At 37.3% G+C, this 21,090-nt stretch overlaps 1 protein-coding gene and 1 pseudogene across 1 annotated transcript in view; one reads left to right on the top strand and one right to left on the bottom strand.

Moving 5' to 3' along the window:
- DIAPH2 (diaphanous related formin 2) overlaps positions 1-21,090 on the top strand; it is a 909,107-nt gene that overhangs the window by 679,235 nt on the left and 208,782 nt on the right. The gene's annotated exons all lie outside the window — the stretch shown is intronic.
- On the bottom strand, positions 128-279 carry LOC111728430 (annotated as a pseudogene).

The following is a 21,090-nucleotide window of genomic DNA, read 5'->3' as shown; positions in this document are numbered from 1 at the left end:
CTGTAAACATTTGGTCTGATGACGTTCAGAATTTACTGACATCTTGATGCAGTTGTTGGACAAAGCAGAGAATACATGGTATTCCTGAAAAGCCAGGGGAAACCCCAATCAGATCTTGGAATTTGTGAAATAAAAGATGCTCAAAGTTCATTATTCTTCAGGGATCTTATACACTCAAAGAAGGTGGCAATGCCTTAACAGTATGTGTGTTATCAGGCCCGAGTGCCTCTTCCATCCTTGTCAAGGGGAGTTTTAACCTTCTCTTCTTTCATATAACACTATATTCTGTATTCAAACTAACAGATTACTCAATATGATGGTGTCATTGAAGTCATTTTTCCCCCGAATTTTATTAATAGCACAAAACAGCAAAATTTACTTATACTAGAGACAGTGTAGTTTGGAATATTGTATTATTTATATTGCTCAATTCTGTTTAGTCTGAGTAAAAAACCTAAAGTCTTGTGTACAGTAGAGATACACAAAAACAGCAGTGACTAAAGGGGAAAACAGATGATTAAAATGTGCAGGGAGAATGGGGACCAAAGACCCCATTCTAAAGGACCCTGCCCTAGGGCCAGGACCCCGACAAAAAGTGAATAAAGTCATAAGTGTAATTCTATTGACCAATACAATCTCTGGATAGGAGATATGGGTTAATGTCTCCAACTAATGTGAAACTTTATTTTGAATGTTAATTACTTTTAGTATTATTAAATATCCTTCTTCATTGGATGACCTCAAGAAAGTATTTGCTCCTCATTCAAAATACAAAATTTAGGCTCAGCGCCTGTAGCTCAGTGGCTAGGGCACCAGCCACATACACCAGGGCTAGGGTGTTCGAAACTGGCCCAGGCCTGCTAAAAACAACAATGACAACTACAACCAATAAATAGCCAGGTTTTGTGGCAGGTCCCTATAATCCCAGATACTTGGGAGGCTGAGGCAAAAGAATTGCTTAAGCCCAGGAGTTTGAGGTTGCTGTGAGCTGCGACTCTACTGAGGGCGACATAGTGAGAACCTGTCTCAAAAAAAAAAATAAATAATTAAAATAAAAAATAAACAAAATACAAAATTTATAAATAAAGTTCAATTTAAGACGAAGCTGTTTTGAAACATCCTAATCATGTAGATGTTCTTTCATATTCTATTAAAAGCTTAAGGGGTGGCACCTGTGGCTCAAAGGAATAGAGTGCCGGCCCCATATGCCTGAGGTGGTGGGTTCAAACCTAGCCCCGGCCAAGAAAAAAAAAAAAAAAAAAAGCTTAATAATAGAATATTCTCAAAGAAATAGAGTTGTATTACACATTAGCATTATTTAGGCAAAATATGTTTTAGGTAACCCTTTAGGTAATAGGCTTTAAGAAATAAGCCATATTAACTTACAATTATTACTGCAACTGCTTGTATATATTGGTATTATTGCTCAAGTTTTTTGTAACTTGAAATAGCTTGAAAATAATTGCTTTAACTTTGCTTTTAAACACACTAGCATGTTTTGGTGTTTGCTTTTTTTCATAGAATGACAGGATCCTTTTGGTTGCCAAGTGACAGAACGCACAACTAAAATTGGCTTAAGAATATGGTTTTTTATTCTCGCACATCACAAGAAGTGTGGAAATAAGGCAGTTACAATGTTGGTTAATTCAGTTGCTTAGTGATATTATCAAGGACCTAGTATTTTCCAAATACAGGTATTTCTATTCTGTCATCCTTGGCAGGTTGGGCCATGGTTGGAAAATGGCTGCGGGTGTTCCAGGCAGCACATGCAAATATGGTGACATTTCACAAAGAAGAGGATGTTGCCTCCTATGTTTATCACAAAGCAAAACTTTTCCAAAAGCCCCCGACAAAAATTTTCCTCCAGATTCTTTTGTCCAGAACTGGGTCACATGCCCGTCTTTAAACAAAACATTGTCGAGAAGAACCTTAGATTGATCTTCATTCAATCCTGGAACTGAGTCAGGGCCTCTTCCCTGAGCATGTGGCTGTGCAGGCAGTGAGCAGCCAAACCAATCCAGGGCTTTGCCAGCCAGGAAGAAGGTTGGCATTGGACGGATTGGGGCAGGCGACTAAAAGTATCTGTAAAATAGCACAAAAGTAAATTGCTGCTCAGCAGCATTTGAATTGTCAAAAGTTCCAAATTGGCAAAATACAAATGAATGAGATGTGATACATTTGTGAAATTCACACTTGTGTTCATTTAAATAGTTTTTTAAATCTTGGGAAATAGAAATGTAAACAGAAAACATTATCTGTTTATTTTGAAGTCATCCTTCCCTGTTTATGTTCTGTCTTGAGCTGGAGTATACAAGACAGCTCTGCTTTTCTAGCTTGCTTGCTTACTTTTTCTCTTTCATTCATTCACCAGTTATTTATTGAGCGCCTACTACTAAATGGTAGACATTGTCCTAACCACAGGCACCACTTAATTTACTTGAGCAAACTAAAACAGATTAAAAAAAAATTATGTCCTCAGGGATCCTGATTTGCAATACAGAAAGTGAGACAATAAACTATAAACATAATGATGAGGAAAAATATATTACATCTTAGAATAGAAACATCACAGAAAGAAGAGATCAAACCAAATGGAAGGGCCACATGACAGTGGCTAAAAGGTTTCAGTGTTAGTTATAAAGTTCCATTATGTAATCAGTGTCTAAATCAGATTTAGATTTAGATTTTGGCATTATAAGTCTTTCCTTAAATGTATGGATCATTTAAATGAATTCTCCTATCTGGATGGCTTCAGAGTTACAATTAGGTAATTTTCATACAAACCCTAACTATTTCATCAGCTTTGTATCCTGATATGGTATAGAAAAAATGAAAAGGAAATCTATCCCACTTGAGAGAAAACTTCTTGCCAAGGAACTTATCATTTCAGTTAAATAATTGTAACATTATCTTCTGGAATATGGAGCACATCCAAATAGAGAACTGCACCTAGAAGCACGGCACATTGTCTACTTTTAGACACGGATCAAGTTCTAAACTTTAAAGAGGAAACCTGTGAGAAGACACCTGTCTTTTTCCTAATGCCAATTCTAAATCTAAGGCTCTTGTCCTTGTCAATTAAGCAAGTCAAAACCTATTCTTTTTCAAAAGAATACCAAACAAAGCAAAATGGTATTTTTACTATTAAAAATGCTCATCAGAAAACTACTAATTCAATCTCAGTGACAACTTCTTCCCTGAGGCGGCCACTCAGCTATCTGATTTAGGAAGATAGACATTATCATCCCAAATGGGTTTCTAGACAGGAAGCTCTGACAAAAGATGAGATGTATAGCGAAGCATGTAGTGGAGTAAAAACATATTTTTAGTGCCAAAAATATGAAAAATTATAAGGAACTTACAAAGACATTTAGTTCATCTTGGATTCCATTCCCCTGGTCCTTGTTCACTGCCAACTGTCAGCTGGTTGATCTGATAAACTAATGCAGTACTTATGTGTCACTCATTCTGTACTACATTTGCGCTTTTTAAATTCAGGACAGTGCCTTCATCCAGCAGAGCAATTCTACTGTCAAGAACTTCTTGCAGCATGGCTAGCTGATAGAGGAAATATTTTGGAGACAGGCAGCTTTTCTTGTACCTCTGAAAGAACATCATCTATGTGGCTGCCTGATCTTCTAGGTCTAGGATTTCCCGCCCCCCCCCCCGAAGATTCTATAATTTAACCCATCCTGGGGCTAAATTATAGAATGGGGTTAAGTTATAGAATCATAATCCAGCTTTACAATCTTTATTTTTCAAATTGGCATCCTTCTGGGAGTAGCCTCCCCCTTGATATAGATCGTAGGAACCCAAGACTCAAATCCAGCTCACCCTCGGTTTTTGGAAATAAAGTTGGGTTGACACACAGCTATACTCATTTATTTATATAATGTCTGTGGCTATAGCGGCAGTTATGAGTAGTTGAGACAGAGGATATGACCCAAAAAACCTGAAAATACCTGTATTTATTATTTGGCTCATTACTTAAAAACTTTGCTGACCCTTAATACAGAGCATGCAAATAAGGACATTGAGCTGAGATTCTTACAGGGAGATCACAGAAAACAGATATAAGTCTCTTGAGTTTTAACTTTCAAATGCAGTCCCTCCTTAAGAGGAGTGATGGCTTTTAAGAGGATGGCCCTTCAGAGTTCGTTGGCAAAGATGTGGCATCAGCTTGGCTGTTGATTTCCCCTTTCCTTTTCAGGTGACATTTACTTCTTTATATATTGCCCTTTTAGCAGAAACACTGTAGTGTCCTTACATGGTTAGTAAGATGACTGTCAGGGGTGACCTCAAGTCGCACTCAAACTGTAGTCCTTATCACTTAGTGCCTGGAGCATAGTAAGTACTCAAAAAACCCCATTTTTTTTGTTGTTTTATAGTCCAGATTTCTCCCCTACTCTGCCTTAGTGTGTGGTGATCACATATAGCATGATCACTAGAATAATCCTTTTTCATAATGAGGGTAGAGTTTCTTGGTGTTGATTTCAGTACACATATCTCCTCAGTCTTTTTCTTTGGATCCTCTTCCTTCTAAAATACATGGGCGGCGCCTATGGCTCAAAAGGGTAGGGCGCCGGCCCCATACGCTGGAGGTGGCAGGTTCAAACACAGCCCCAGCCAAAAAAAAAAATACAAACATTACCAAGGGTCCACCCTTGGTCCTGCATGATTTTTACTTAGCAGTTCCTATCTATTCTCAGGTTTTCATACTTTCTGAATGGTGATCTTCAGATCTAGACTGAAATTTATTGTCTGTTGAATGCCTCTAAGTAGATCCGCCACAACTGCCTCAGATTCCTCGGTGGGACTCATTACATCTCCTCCTAACTTCCTCCCATATTCTCTTTGGTTAATGGCACACTTTGCTATCTTCTTTTTCTTCACTATTCACATCTGTTCAGTCTCCATTTCATGTCAATTCTACTTGAAAAATGTTTCTCAAATCTATCCTATTTTCATCCTCACTTTCACTGCCCTAGTTTCAGTATTTGTCATCTCTTCTGTGAACTACTGCAATAATTTTTTTTAGATGTCCTAAGTTCAGTCTTAGCACTCTTCAAACTGTCTTCATGCTGCTACCAGATATTTTTTCTAAAACACAGGTCTCATTGGAACATTCACCTTCTCAGAAACCTCCGGTGGCCTCTCATAGTTGATAGGAAAGTATAAACTAGCATTTGGAAACCCTAGCAATCTAATTCTTTCCATCCACTATCCTTTTTCTTTACTTGGAAGGCAGTAATACTCCCAGTCTCCCTTCCACATGGGAAAATCATTTTCACCCTTCCAGAGTCCATTCATTAGCTACTCTCTCTGTTATGTCTTTCTTAATGCCCTCTCCCCAGATCCAGAAGAATCAGTTGTTCCCTATTTGGTATGTTCATGCCACATTCTTAATATGGTTGTTGTAACACTCCACTCATTTGAATAGGTGGTATGCAGACCTGCCTTCTTCTTCATGCCATGAGTTCCTCTACACTAAATGTGTCTCACTCATTTTTGAATTTTTATTACCCAGAAGGGTATGTTGCACATAGAATTAACCAGCAAATATTTATTGATGGGTAACCATGTTTGTAATAATAAATGGCCTTTTGGATTAAATCCTTCAAAGCCCTCTAGCTGTTTGTTCTCTCTCTCTCTCTGCCAGTTTTTCAAAATCTTTCGTTATTTTAATGACTCCTTTGACTCTTCATCAACATTGATTCAGCAAATATTTGACTTCAGTACTAAACTTGTCTACTTTCACCCCATCACTCTAGGTTGTGAAATCCCAAAGTGAGCTACATTTTCGGGGTATGACTTGAGCAAAGCTAATGATAGGCAAAGGAAGTGCCTCCATTTTATTTGTAGATTCTAGTATCAAACCTGTATTTGACAGCATCACTTTGTAATTAATTTACTATTCACTTATGACCGACTGCGACCCTTTGTATCTTCATTATGTATGATAGCCAGCTACTGACTTGCTTATGTCACTAGTTTTTTTTCCTCTTTATGATAAAAATCATTTAAAAAGGACTGTTCTTCAAATATATACCTGATCTTTCTACTTTCTCTAAGTAGTACCATCTTCAAAGACCTTTTAAAGAGAATAAAATATTCCTTCTCTCTTTTGGGGAGTTGCTATACTTTAAAAAAAGTGAAGCAGTGATACATTTTACAGGATAAAATTTAGTGGTATTAAATTTCTTAAGTATTATATATCACAGAGTGTCATATTTTACCTTTATGATTATACTTGCATACATACATTCATAATATGCAGAAATTAACACTGAGATTTCATTACACTAGAGTATCCATGAGTCAAAAAGTCATTATGTACAAGTTTATATTGAAAGAAGTCTAAAGCAAGATGTTTATTATTACAAAGTTTTGTACAGGAAATAAAGTCCAGTGTGTCTGTAAATTCCCTAAGTCCTTCTGTAAGTTATTTGTCCAACATGTCAAGCTAATGGCAAAATCCCTTTATACCAATAAATAAGGCAACTTAAGCAGAAGATTCATGATGAAGCCAGAAAACTCATCTATAAATAATGGCGTAGTTCCCCGGGAGGAGGGAGGTAAAGGAGAGGGCAGTAGATCATTAGCATAGTAAGGAAAGGATATTCCCATCAGTAAGTAAGCAGTGATACTTGGCCAAATCCAGGTCATGATCAAGGATATAATCACAAGTGAGATGCATTTTACATTGTGGAATGTAGCCGGAGTGCTCATATACAGATGGAATGGCTTGCTTCCCAGAATGCAATCACTACTGTATAACAATGCCCTTATTATTTCTAGTTTGGAATAGTGGATCTTAAAGCAGAATATTTCTGGTCTGACCTCTATCCCAGTGAAACCCAACTGTGACATGATCCATACTACATTGTTTACAGATATTTTCACAGATCAACTCTCTCTGCTGTGGCATACCCAAGATTCAAGGTGTCAAAGAGAGACAGGAAATTGTATATTCATTTTATTTTTCCTCTTTCATAAACTAATGACTCAGACACATATACCTATAGAGCCTGAATATCCTAGAATAAAAACTGAAGAATTCTCTGTTTATCATAATAACTCAGGCTCCCTGGTATGTTTTCCATAACCCTTCAGCAGCTAACTAGCTAATCTTTCAAATAGTTTTCTAGAGAAAGCAGTTTCATAATTTGACTTGGTTCCATTGCTTTACTGTCTTTTCTATAAATTTTTTTTTTAATTCTCAGAGTTTCTTTTTAAAAATTTAAATGCAAGCCCTATTATTCTGACTTGTAGAAATCTGGAAGATATCCAATAAGCCTTGTCCTTTAAATAAATATGTACTTCATGTTCATGGATAGAGTTATATCCTTTAATCCAATCTTCCCTGAGCTTAATTATCCATCATTTTTCATGGTTTGGCATTTCCCAAACTTTTAGCTCCCTTCGTACTTTTCATCAGACTTCCTTTTCAGATTTTTATATATCCTTTAGAGTGAGGAGGATCCGGATTTGTAAGACCTGACAATTCTGCAGGAACCATTTAAGAAAAGGAATATGGAAAAATTATATTTTCTTTGCAAATTTTGCAAAAGCACATGGCCAAGTGAGCACATTGCTAGTGCCCCTCCTCCCATGAAAGTGGGAAGTCCTAGTGCTTTTAGTTCATTAGCTTCATGGTACATTTGCCTCTGCCCGTGGAGTCATTTAACCCATAAATTAAGCATAACTCCTTAAAAAAGTCCAAACTGTCAAAAAGAACAAACCCACATAAGAATTTTACTGTCCCATGTGTGTGCGGGTCTAATATTTACACTAAGTTAATCAGCACTGTCTTCATTAAGTAAGAAATTGTTACTGCACGGCCCCCTCTGTATTAGGGGCTATATTAGAATTATAGTTAAAAATGCTTATCTGAATAGAGTATCATACTTGAAGTAAACTAAACCAACACAGAGGCTGTCTTTTCAAAACCTGTTCAACTAAACCAAGATGGAAGCAAAGGTACATAAAGGGAATATATGGATATCTGAATGCATGTTAAATATGTAACAGATGTAGTAACATTATATGTAAGACAGGATGTCTTGTAGTGGTAGTTAGTAAAGCAGTCCTTAAAATCTCCAGTTTAATCTGAGAGAGTAGAGATTTAAAAATATGCTCACTCTCTTAATTAACAGAAAATTTCATTTCCCTTACCAGCAGTATAACACAGTGGTGTAATGTTAATTTAAGGACCACTGTGACCCCTAGGTGCTGTGTTGCCAAACTTTTCCATGCCTCATCAAGGCTCCCTTTTTAATTTGTGTTCCTTGGTGTCCATTCACTGTTTTAGTGTTGTGTTTATATATTTCTTAAACATAGGAAAATCACTCTCATTATTCAGACATCAATAAAAGGAAAGGTGCTACCACATAATTACTGGAAGGACATCTTGCTGTCAATATCTTGGAAGATAGGAGAACAAATTAGCAAACAATCAGTTTCTACTTAAAAGAGCAGAGTTCTGACTGGCAATCAAGATGGCTTTGTGGAAAGCAAATTAAGCAAAACCATTTTAATTTACTCCTACGTAAGAATTGGTGCCCTGTAGTCCAAGAGAAAGAAATATCACTGCATTCACTACGATTTTTATTCCCTCTTATATGCCATTCATTCTCAGTGATGATTGAAAAAAGTATAATCTAAATTCTAGGCTCTGGAGTACTCTTTCAACTGACATTGAGACAGTGCCCCAAGTGGACCTGGAAGATAGAGCAAAAGAAAAATAACAAACTAAGAGCTCCTTTGGATGACCCCCTAAAGTGCCATTAGTGAAAGAACCTTGCACATTGCTGATTCCCCAGGACTTAGAATAATATGTGAAAGTATCTGGTAGATAATGAATGAATGAATGAATGAATGAATGTTTTCTGCTTCTCAATGAAGACACAAGTTACTGGGTATTATTGATCAGGCTACTTTTCTCTTAGCTTTATTGCTTCTGTTGCCTCTTCTTCCTTTCCTGCCCATTACACAAAGGATAAATTATCAATGGTGATATGTCCAGAGAATGTTCTAACACTTTATTTTAAAAAAGACTTTTATTGGATGTATATGTTCCCTCAGAAATAGAATCAACATCAGTTAGGAATTAGTAAGATATAAATTCAAGGCATCAAGCAGGTAGCATAGAGATAAGAACACACACAAATTCACCAGAAAAAGATTCTTGATTTTTAGTATAACAAGACAATTCTAACCATGAATTAGCAGTATATGAAGTGAAACTTCTTTTTAAAGAAGACAAATCAGAAATGTATAGAGTCAAAGAAATTTTGTATCTCTTTTTATCTTAATTGAAAGATAATGATATTGTCCTAAGTATTTTGGGAACTCTCATTTTGGATTTCCCTAAGAGTTATTTAGTGTGTGCTTTACATCTTTCCAGGGATATTCTATCTTTCTAATTTGAGGGTGTATTTGATTTTTGGAAATAGCCAAAAGTGATGCTGAGTTAAGGTTTATGAATGAGATAGATGATTGATGTGGGTAACAAAATCTCTGGTCAAAAGTATTGTGAATCTAAAATAATGAGACTGATTTCATTTGATTCAGAAGTCAAGTCCCAAAGAAGAGTTCCAATCACAGAGTACTGACCCTTACCAAAACAAGTATGGCTTCCCAAGGTGGCTACTTGATGGGCAGGATTCAACAGTTATATCTGAAGCAATCTTAGAACTTTACAGCTGCACTTCGAAATGTTACAAAACAAATGCTATAATTTTAGGAGAATTAGAACATGAAAAACTGGTAATACTGTCTAGCACATTTCTTAGAGTATTGTTCCCAGCTTTTATCGCTTTCTTTTTGGGGAGAGTCATGTGAGGATGGAGAAGCCTATAATTTAAAAATAATGTCCAACAAGTAGGGAAAGACCCAGAAGAACACCCAAACATATGAAATTTATGGAAAGAAGTCTCTGAGAAAGTTGTTATTCTAGAAAATAGTATTGAGTGGCTTAATGTGGAGGCCAAACAGATTTTCCTAAGGGCCTCTTCAACCCCATCCCTCTCCCCTTCAGTTACTCTACAAACTAAGAAATTCACCTGCATTGGCTTTGAGGATTAGCTTCACTTTTGTGGAACTCAAGACCCTATGGTGGCTCCCGGAGACAAGCTACACCTCCATGAAGAATTTTCTAAAGGAGGATATTGACCAGGTTTCCATTTCACAGAGGCCAGTAGAGAAGATACAGAATTAAAAACCTGACAGCTTTTAGTGAAACACAGGAAGTATTTCCTTTTAGAAGTGATTAAGTATCAGAGCAGGTTTCTGAGGGAGGTCATGGAACCCTACCCACAGGCAGAAGACTAGAGCAAGCATTTCTTGAGGGCCCTTCCTGTTCTGAGTCTGTAATTCTACTTGTCAAGGTAATTTGATATTCTTATCCAAGTCTCCAAGGTCCTTTTCACCCTGCCTAAATTGGTCTCATCAAAAACCTTATTGATTGTGCTGCCTCTTCCATCTTCGAAGATGGCCACAGTATTAAGGCAGTAAACTCGGGTCCCAGACCTGTAACTTACGACTTGTTCTGTCATTTCCCTTCACCCTTACCTGCCCAAGACCTTTTCCCGTTAAAATATTGTTATCAGTCACTTTAGAATTTCATTTTGTTCCTTTGATTCAAAAAAAGGTTAGAGACTAATTTCTATAATTAGGAAGCACTTTGCAGATTTTAATCGATAGAGGTCCATAGAAGCATGTTGGATTTAATTGTTTTTCTGTCCCAAATGGAAAGAGGGATGGGATGCTCAAATACCCACTAAGAGAAATGTGTCTACAGAAACCTGCAGCATTTGAAAAACTTTTCCATGCTACAGATTGCAGATTAACTTCTAGCTAATCAGAGTTCAGCATTCTAATGGACTGTGACAGGAAAGACAGTTTTTCCTCTAACTTCATATCACATGTTTTTTTGCAGTTGTAAGGCAGATTTTAAAAGAAGGCCTTGGGGATCACAGCCAGCCTTCATTATCGGTGCATGACCGCTTTGTAACCAACTGCAAGTTTAATATCCAAGGATATTTGCACATAACAGCCTTTTTTCTTTCTTCTTGTTAATAATTTACCTTTGAGATTCTCTTCACGACCATGCTGGTGTGCAAAGATCTGTTTGTCTGTCAAACCTCCAGATATGTAATGCCTGTGAAAGAGACATTAATTTTTTATGTATTTCCTAAGGAGGCTGAACAATAAGCTGGTTGTGCTGAATACAAGAGGGCTACTTCAGTGAACATGGACGTGAATTCCCTTCAACTGGCTCCCTTACCAGAAGCTGATCAGTTTCTTCAATGGGTCTTTCCTCTGCCAAAAGGGAGTCATTTGTACAGATAAACTCAAGGAACTTTTGGTATAAACTGTCTACCAGAACCTGGGATGGTTTTGCTTTAAACCAAAAGAGGGCTAGAAAATCTATGTAGTACTAATGTTTGTGGATCCTGCAAATATCTCTCATTCAAAGCAAAGACCTCATTTTCAAAATGAGAATGTATCTTTTCCTTTAACCTTGGAAGTTCTGCGTAAACACTAATCTCTACACAAGTGAATTTCCTCAGCAGAATACTGAGCTATGTTGGTGTGACAAATGTCATGGATATCAGGCCTCCAAAACACTCAGCAGTGGCATTTTTAAGAAAATAAATGTAGATGTCAGTGAACCATAACCTATAGATGATTAGAAAGAAACTCATCATTTGAAGGTAGATAATGTTTTTTTCAAGGCCGCTGTGTTTCCACAATAAAGAAATATGAGGTGTGTGGGAAACTACGTGTAGAGATGTTCTTGGTAATTTAATGTTTTGAGAACTCCCAGGCTGAAAACTATTATTATGTAAATCAACTAGTTCCAGCTGCTAATTCTTAGAAAATGTGAGGACTAAAGTTTAACTAAGTTTTGACCTTTTATGTTATGAAGACAATAGCGGAGAAAAGGGAGCTAGGATATTTGTTAGGAGATTATTTTGTTAAGGTGGTCGGGGATGGCTTCGTTCATAAGGAGATATTCACACAGAGGCCAGATGGATATATTTGAGATCAGAGGGAACATAAGAGTAAAGGGGCGAGTGAAAGAGACCCCTGGGGCTGGAGCAGAATGGCTGAGGAGGCGATGATGAGGCCGGAGAAGTAGTGAAGAGGTCAGATCATGCAAGGTCTTATAGGCCGATGGAAGCACTATATTTTTGCGACTATAGGTAGGAATAAATGGATTCTGTTTAGACAGAAAAAGGAGGGGGCAGAGATGAGAACAAAGCTTTCAGGAACAGTGAAAATTAAAGGATGGGGCTCGGCGCCCATAGCTCAGGGGTTCGGGTGCCAGCCACATACACTGAGGCTAGTGGGTTCAAACCCAGCTTGGGCCTGCTAAACAACGATGACAACTACAAAAAAATAGCTCGGCGTTGTGGCAGGTGCCTTGTAGTCCCAGCTACTTGAGAGGCTGAGGCAAGAGAATTGCTTAAGCCCAAGAGTTTGAGGTGGCTGTGAGCTGTGACATTACAGCACTCTACTGAGGGCCACTTAGTGAGACTCTGTCTCAAAAAAAAAAAAAAAAAGAAAGAAAAGAAAAAGAAAATTGAAGAGTGGGAGAGGAAAATGTAGTATAGAAAGTAGATGGAGAGGGAGGGTGATTGGTGGGGTCACCTCTGTGGTTTATCTTACAAGGATACAAGTGAATCTTTCTAAAAGCAGAGTATGAATGTCTTAACTCAGTAACTAAGAAAATGACATGAAGGTTATGTTAACCAGTTTGATGAGAGGATTTCAAAATGTATATGAAAACAGTACACTGTACCCCATGATTGCATTAATGTACACAGTTATGCTATAAGAAATTAAAAAAAAAAAGAAAGTAGATGGAGAGAGAGCTAGCTATCTATAGGAAGGAAGGAACACAATAGTATCTTGGGAAGCAAAAAGGGGAGAAAATTTCTATTTTGTTTGATTTGGCTTGGCAGATTACCTGTATCCTGTTATTACATCTGTGATTCATGTCATCTTTACACAGGTTAATAAGCATGACTTTAATCCCTATCTAACTACAGTATCAATGCATTTGTTCACTGTCTATTACTGAGGCACCTAACTACTTGAGCAAGCTAATCAAGGTTTCAATTACCCCAGTGAGGAGGAAAGTTACACCTCTCTGTGGCAATCGTAGTTGATTGGTTGATGAAGTATTTATGAGATTTTTTTCATAAGAGGAACTTGAAAGGTCACTTGTACCATAATAAGTGGAAATCTCTGGGAAAGGAAAAGTTTAGCTGTATTAGAGTGCTGATAAAGTCCTCAGAGGTAGTGACTCTCAGAGTCTAGTCGCTGCAGCTGAAAATTCTTTGCCTTGAGCATTTGCCATGGTTCCTTCAATCCAATATGCCCTTTAAACACCGTGAAACTATAGAAAAGGAATATCTAATGTTGTTAGATGTTAATTAAACAGTAGGTTTCCTTCCTTTCTTTAATGGAAAGCCTTAATTTATCCTCAGTCGCAGTTGAAAATTCTAATGAATCATTGCCACCATCTTACGTAGGTTTTTTTTTTTTTTTTCTCTTACAATCCGGCTGTTCAATTCCTTCCTCAAGTACTGAAAAACTCATCTTGGCTCCCATCATACTTTTCCATGTGTAACCTAAAATGATCATTCTCAGATGGACGTGAACAAGATCTGGACAAATGTATGAGTCCTGGTTTACCTTTGCTATTCTTTAGGATTCTCACTCACTGTTACTAACAAATAAGGACCTCAGCCTATGTCAGTTAGTGGTGACATACATTGGGGCCTATGTTTCCTAATAGCTCGTTTCTCCTTGGTTTCAGGCAAGTACAGCAAATTGCAAAAGTATCACTAGCAGGCAGAACAATTCCAGTAAAAAAATGTGTTGGGCAACTATAGAAGCAGAATAAAAGAGAAGGAAGAACGTTTTTATAAACCGGTGAAACATTGTAGGGTGTAGAATTGCCTTTCCTTTTCATTGTCATGCTCAGGACATCTTTGAGACAGGAAACTTCTGCTATAACCCTTGTTCCCTAATCTGGACAACCTTTTTCTATCAATACCCATTTTGTCTCCTGTTATGACTGGAATGAAATGAGAAGCCTACCAACAAGCAAAAAGTGTCTACCATTCATCTTATTTCAAATTGGAAATCCCTCAGTGAAGGTTTTCCAAAAGAGGTAAGGGCCTCCAGTCGGTAAAGGAGGGGAGAGTATAAGAAAGTTAGCATGGGCTGGGGTAGAAGACCGAGCATGGGTTAATTCTCCTTAACCCTTTGTAAACCTGTAAGTGAATTCCTTGTTCTGAGACAGATGTGCTCTAAAAAAAATAAAAGAGCACTCCTGTTCTCCAAATCAAATGGCCTTTGTTTTGTACTGTGCACTTCATTTTCTCAGGGACATGACGGACCTAACTTCAGATATTAAACAAAACAATACAATATCCCCGCCCCCAATGTCTACGACTTTCCCCCAGGAACTTATGTCCCTTGTTTTATGCCACAGTCCAGTAAGATTTGTTGAACCTTGAGTAAAATGATGGGTGAAATTGTTTTATTAGTCCAAATAGCAAATGAGTCTGTAATTGTATTTCTTAGATTCAGCAAATATGATATCTTAACACTAAGACGTTTTCCCCCAAACCTCCTGTTGTTCATTCTACCCATATCTTTTTTTCACATGACACAGGAAGACAAGTCCTATCATCTGTTCAAAGTTGGTAAGAGAGAGGAGTGTGTGCAGTTTGTTTCTTCATATTTTTACCTGATGTTGCAAGATTTCCACGTCAAAAAGAATTCTTTGTTCTCTGGAATGCGCATGCATGTATGCAGACATGCTCCTGGCTTGCAGTATAGAGCCAGAAATGCATGGGACATTAGTATTGCCCACATGAGGAATAATATAGTAATAAGAATCACCCCATTTCTTGAACACTGTATGTGCCAGGCACTGTGGTTAATAGCTTTATATGCAGTTTATTATTAAATCACAAACCAACATTATGAAGTACAGGCACCGTCACGCATCACTTAAGGACAGGGATACATTCTGGAAAAGGCATTGTTAGGCAATTTCTGTTGTCATGTGAACAACAGAGAGTGTGCTTACACAGACTTAGATGGCATAGCCAGCTACACACCTGGGCTAAATGGTATGGGCCGTTGTTCCTAGGCTACACACCTATATGGGCCATTACTGTACTGAAAAGTTTTCGCAATCATAACATAATTGTAAGTCTTTGTGTATCTATGTTTCTAAACATAAAAAAGGTAGGTACAGTAAAAATACATTATACAAGATTTTTTCTAAAAACCTGTACACCTGTATACCACGTGAATGGAGCTTACAGGATTGGAAATTGCTCTGAGTGAGTCCCTGACGGAGTGATGAGTCAATGTGAAGGTCTAGGATATTACTGTCCACTCCAGTGGATTTTCATAAACACTGTACCTTGAAGCCACACTAAATTTATAAAAATAATCCCTCTCTTTCTTTAATAATGTTTTAATGTTAGTTTACCATAACTTATTTTGTTGTACAAACGATTAAATTTTTTAAAACTTGTGAATCTTTTGTGATACCACTTAGCTTCAAACACACATTGTATAGCTGTATAAAAGTATTTTTAGATACCTATTCTATAAGCTTTTTCCCATTTTTACATTTTTAAAAGACTTTTCAACTTTTTGGTTAAAAACTAAGACACAAGCACGTTAGCCTAGGCCTACCCAGGGTCAGGATCATCAATATCACTGTCTTCTACCTCCACATCTTATCCCACTGGAAGGTCTTAAGGGGCGATGACATGCACAGAGCTGCTGTCATCTCCCATGATAACAATGCCTTCTGGAATACTTTGTGAAGGACCTGCCAGAGGCAGCTTTACAAATAACGTTTTTAAGAAGGAGAAACAGTACACTCTAAAGTAACAATAAAAAATATTGTATAGTGAATACGGAAACCAGTAATGTAGCCATTTATTATCAGTGTTAAGTATTATCTACTGTAAATACTTGTATGTGCTATGCTTTTAAAGGACTGGCAGCACAATAGGCTTACACCACCCTCACCACAAACAAGTAAGTAGCGCATTGCACTATGACGTTAAGATTATTATTATGTCTGCTCAGCGCCTGTAGCTCAGCGGCCCGGGCGCCAGCTGCATATATTAGAGCTGGCAGGTTCAAATCCAGCCTGGGCCTGCCAAACAGCAATGACAACTGCAACCAAAAAATTGCTGGGCATTGTGACGGCGCCTGTATGTAGTCCCAGCTACTTGGGAGACTGAGGCAAGAGATCAATAGAGCCCAAGCGTTTGAGGTTGCTGTGAGCTGTGACACCACTGCACTCTACCAAGGGCTACATAGAGAGACTCTGTCTCAGAAAAAAAAAAAAAAAAGGGATTTCTACTATGTAACTAGGCCATAGGAATTTTTCAGCTCTGTTGTAACCTTATGGAATCACTGTTGCCTATTGTTGACCTAAAGGTTGCTAGGTGGAACTTGACTGTATTTCACAGATCAGGAACAGGAAGATTAGCATAGTTAAGTAAATGGCCCAAGGGGATAAAGCACTAATATCCAGAGGAACTAGGATTTATACCAGATCTCTCAGCCCCTCAAGGCCGTCCCATGTTCTCTAGAGTACGCCATTCTACTTAAAACGTTTGGATTTTGGATCCCAACTTGAAATGAACAAAATAAAGAGGGAACTTTCCCATTAGTTTTGCTCCGGGCATAAAATTACATGTCAAGAATTTTTAAAAATCTTATCAATAAGACACACAAGAAATGAAACCTTAAAATTATCGCGCTTATCTAGGAAAGCTAAAAATTTACAGTATCTGTGTCAGAGATTCTTTAATATAAATTTGAAGTGTTCTATGTTATTTTTTAAAGTGATTAAAAGAAACCCTTTAAACTTCTGAAGTGTCTAACATAAAAGAGAAAGAAGTTTAAAAAATTGTAAAAGCTAAGAGAGTTCAAGATAACAAATGAGAGAATTTCACCTATTTTGTTGAGTTGTCATTAAAAATAATATCTCAGTGACTTACATGGGATGTATAAAAGGTTTTCAATATAATATATACCAGGTTTCTTTATGCTGTTGCCAAAACATTTGTCTCAGTATGGTTTTGAATCCTAACATCCCTGATGAATGAAGAAATACTCGTCATTGTAATCACAGTATGCCTCTGGCACCAAAGTTGCTACCAATTTGTTCACCAGGGCATTTCCAATTTACATTCCTTTATGGTTATGTGACTCTCCTATCATACAACTTCTGATACTGTAATGAATTGAAATTCATGCCAACTATATCCACATGGATAACCAGAAGGATATATAACCAAAAAGAGAAAATGAATAAATTTTTAGGTTTTACTTAGCGGGGAGAATTCCTCTCTGAGCTGTTCAGTGGACCAGGTTCGGTTCACCCAGCAGAACCAGCAAGTTTGGCTGAGTCAAAGAGAGAGCAGGGAACTGAGGTAATGGAAAATGAGGCAGCTGGGACTCCAGTATAGCAGAATAGAAGCAATGTTTATTTGAAATTAAGAAAGAAGTATAATTTTTATTTAAAGTAAAGCATAGATAAGCATAGCCTTTTCCAGTAGACTGAAAAGGGTCCCCCTTGTAAGTGAGAAGAGATGCCACACAAAGGCAATACGCCAGTTATAGGTACTTTCATCCCAATTCCTCCTACATCTATCTATAAGAATTCCCACTGGTTCCTCTTAGGCCTTCAGGCATGCTGTCCTGGTTCCATTGGTTGTGGATTACCTCAGCTGTCAAATAAACCCCCTTTCCTTTAGTCCGTACCAATAATTATTTGCTATTATTTCACTAGTGATGGTATGGTGGCTTCTGTTAGCCTTGTGATGTTTGTGGAATTATGGTGTGCATTATTCTTTAACAGGGATCCTTATCTTTGTTTTATGGGGGGGGATCATTCATGGGCTAGAGGTCAAGAATCACAGGCTAGAAGTTCCATTTTGCAGGAACAGCACATACGTGCTTAACTAGGGCACCCCCATCCAAAATTCCTCCTTTCATTTCAGGGTCCTTTCTAACTTTCTTGTCCAGAGGACCATAATTTTATCCCCATCTGCCTATAGCTCATTTCACCTCCTTCCATTTGTAATCAGTTTTCATTTGTTTTCATGAATACCAAGCAAGTGATATAGATGGGTTTGTAAAATTACCTCCCATGCCAATAATACGGTATAGTTAAAAATCATATTAGTAAGCTTAAGAAGGTAAACTGCATCAGGATGTTATGTTCCCAGTCATAATCATGTTATCATGACCTGCCAAAAAAGACAGAGGGGGGTTGTGCAGAATAACCATTGAAAACAAATGTAGGCTCGGCACCCTTAGCACAGTGGTTACGGCGCCAGCCACATACACCAAAGGTGGTGGATTTGAACCCAGCCACAACAAAAAATAGCTGAGCATTGTGGTAGGCACCTGTAGTCCCAGCTACTGGGAGGCTGAGGCAAGAGAATCCCTGAAGCCCAAGAGTTTGAGGTTGCTGGGAGCTGTGATGCCATGGCACTGTACCAAGGGTGACATAGTGAGACTCTGTCTCAAAAAAAAAAAAAAAAAAAAAGGAAGAAAGAAGGAAAGAAAACAAATGTGTTCATTTGTATGCCAGTGACCAAATTCTTAGAGGTTTAAACTTTCAGGTGTTTTATTATACAGAATAATCACAGCTACCATAGAGTGAGCATTTCATCTATACCAGGAGTTGTCTTAAGTGTTTTATACATAGACAAGTATTATTTCATTTAATCTATTTAACAGCTGTCATTTAAGTAGTCGTACACATATCTTCATCTTGCAGATGTAGAAACTAACGCTCAAAGAGATGAATCAACTTGTTCAAGGTCACACTGTTGTTAAGATAAGCGATTAGATTTGAAAACACATTTGTCTGACTCTGGGAGCCACACTACTAATTGTTCCACTTCTCAATCCCTGAAATATATCTTGGGGTTTCAGTGAGGTTACATTGCTTATAAAATGTTTCTGCACTAAGCACTGGAATAGCAAGCCGTTGGAGACAATGGATGCAAGAAATGTTTGCTGTATTTGTAGTGGTTGTTTTCGGATAGCACAACATTGCTTGCATTGTATAGCCCTGACGTGAATGAGGCTGGCATCTCAGCTCCTTGGAATTTTCTGAACTACTTTCATCCGTTTCTCACAGCTTAATTGGAATAAATGAGAGGTCTTAGCATTTACATGAGCTTTTTTTTTTTTTTTGCATATGACATTTTAGTCCATAGGTTTCATTTGTTAATTATGCACAGCAAGGGAAATAAGATTTTTAATTTATTCGCATTTTTTTTTAGCAAGGCAATAGAGATTTCAGTGAGAGATTTTAAATTAGGTTGGTGAATATTTTGTAGTAAATTCTAGACACATTTTCTGTTATATTTTACTCCTTTTGTACTTTTCACTGACTCTTGGAAAATAGATATGCCCGTAAAACTGAGGCTTTTTTCTGTAAACATATTTCTTATCTGCTGTACAGTTGCTACCAAAACACTTTTTCAATTAACATCCTTTTAACAGAACACCATCCTGTACAATGGCAGAATCTAATCAGTTGACATTTCCAACCCTGAAAAAATAATGATTGATGCTTACTTGAGAAGGATGCTTAAGCACTCATGAGTTAGTGTTTTAAAATGTTTAGTGAGGCTTGACAAGTATCAAGTATTATTAATTGCAGTCAATTATTTAAGGGATTTTTTTAACCCTTACATTTGCTCCTATTGCTTTTGTTCTTTTAATTATTTGGTCTTTGTTTTATAAGAATGAAGATGAGAATACATCTCATCCCTCAAAAGACCACTCTCCCATCAGCTTTTACATTTTTTTAGGAGAGTTAAACAATGTCTTGGAAACTACAGGTTATCTATACAAAGCCATCTTTAATATTTCTCTTTCTCTTTTAAAAATTTTTTCTTAGGGAGAGAAAATTAAACAAGCATATATTTCCCTTCCCTAATTTTCTAAAGCCAGAACCTAATAGTAAAAACACCGAGGAGAATATGGTGTTCTTCTTAAAATCGGGCCTTTATGAAAACAAAGCTAGTGACAACAGGACCAAAATCATACAACACAACTTGTATTGTTTGAGAAATTCATGCCTTTATATTATAGATGTTTTCATTTATTTTCATTACCTCCATACCACAGAAATTATTTTTTTATTCTGTTTGGCTTCTTTATGATTACACATGCCATCATAAATTGCGTGATTATTTTGTAGTTAAATCTATTTTTGAAACATTTAAGATGTAAACTTACAAAACTATTTCCTAGTCTGATCTACATTCATATTGTTTTAGTAGTACCTATCACAAGCTTCCCTCTCATATAGAAATTTAATCTATTGCCTCATTTTCTTCTACTCCAAATTATATCAGTTTTATTGTTATATTAAACTCCTTTTCGGTCTATATTTTCATTTCCTTTTTTTTCCTTTTTTTTTTTTTGAGACACCATCTCAAGCTGTCACCCTGGGTAGAGTGCTGTGATATCATAGTTCACAGCAATCTCCAACTCTTGGGTTCAAGCCATCTTCTTGCCTCAGTTTTTCTATTTTTAGTAGAGACAGGGTCTCACTTTTGCTCAGGCTGTTCTTGAACCCGTGAGCTCAAGCTATCTACCCACCTTGGCCTTCCAGAGTGCTAGGATTATAGGCATGAACCACTGCATCTGGCCTTCACCTCTATTCTTTATGGTTGTTACATCCATTTTAATATTCCTTTCCACCCTGAATCCACCTATGGCCCCCAGCCCCCCACCTCAGGATATCTTACCTTTTTGAGCCAGGCTCACCTAAAATGTACTCCTGCCTTTAAAAGCCCTTTAAGACACCTGGAGTTTTGGGAGTTTTTTTATTAAATCATAGCAGTGTACATTAATACTATCATGGGGTACAGTGTACTGTTTCTGTATACAATCTGAAATACTTTCATCCAACTGGTTAACATAGGCTTCATGTCTTTTTCTTAGTTATTGTGTTAAGACATTTATATTCTACATTTAGAAAGCTTCACATGTACCCTT

This window comes from Otolemur garnettii, unplaced genomic scaffold (genome assembly GCF_000181295.1).
Source record: "Otolemur garnettii isolate 467f Iridium unplaced genomic scaffold, OtoGar3 scaffold00157, whole genome shotgun sequence".
Lineage (NCBI taxonomy): Eukaryota > Metazoa > Chordata > Mammalia > Primates > Galagidae > Otolemur > Otolemur garnettii.
This window is presented reverse-complemented; position numbering and strand designations above follow the sequence as displayed.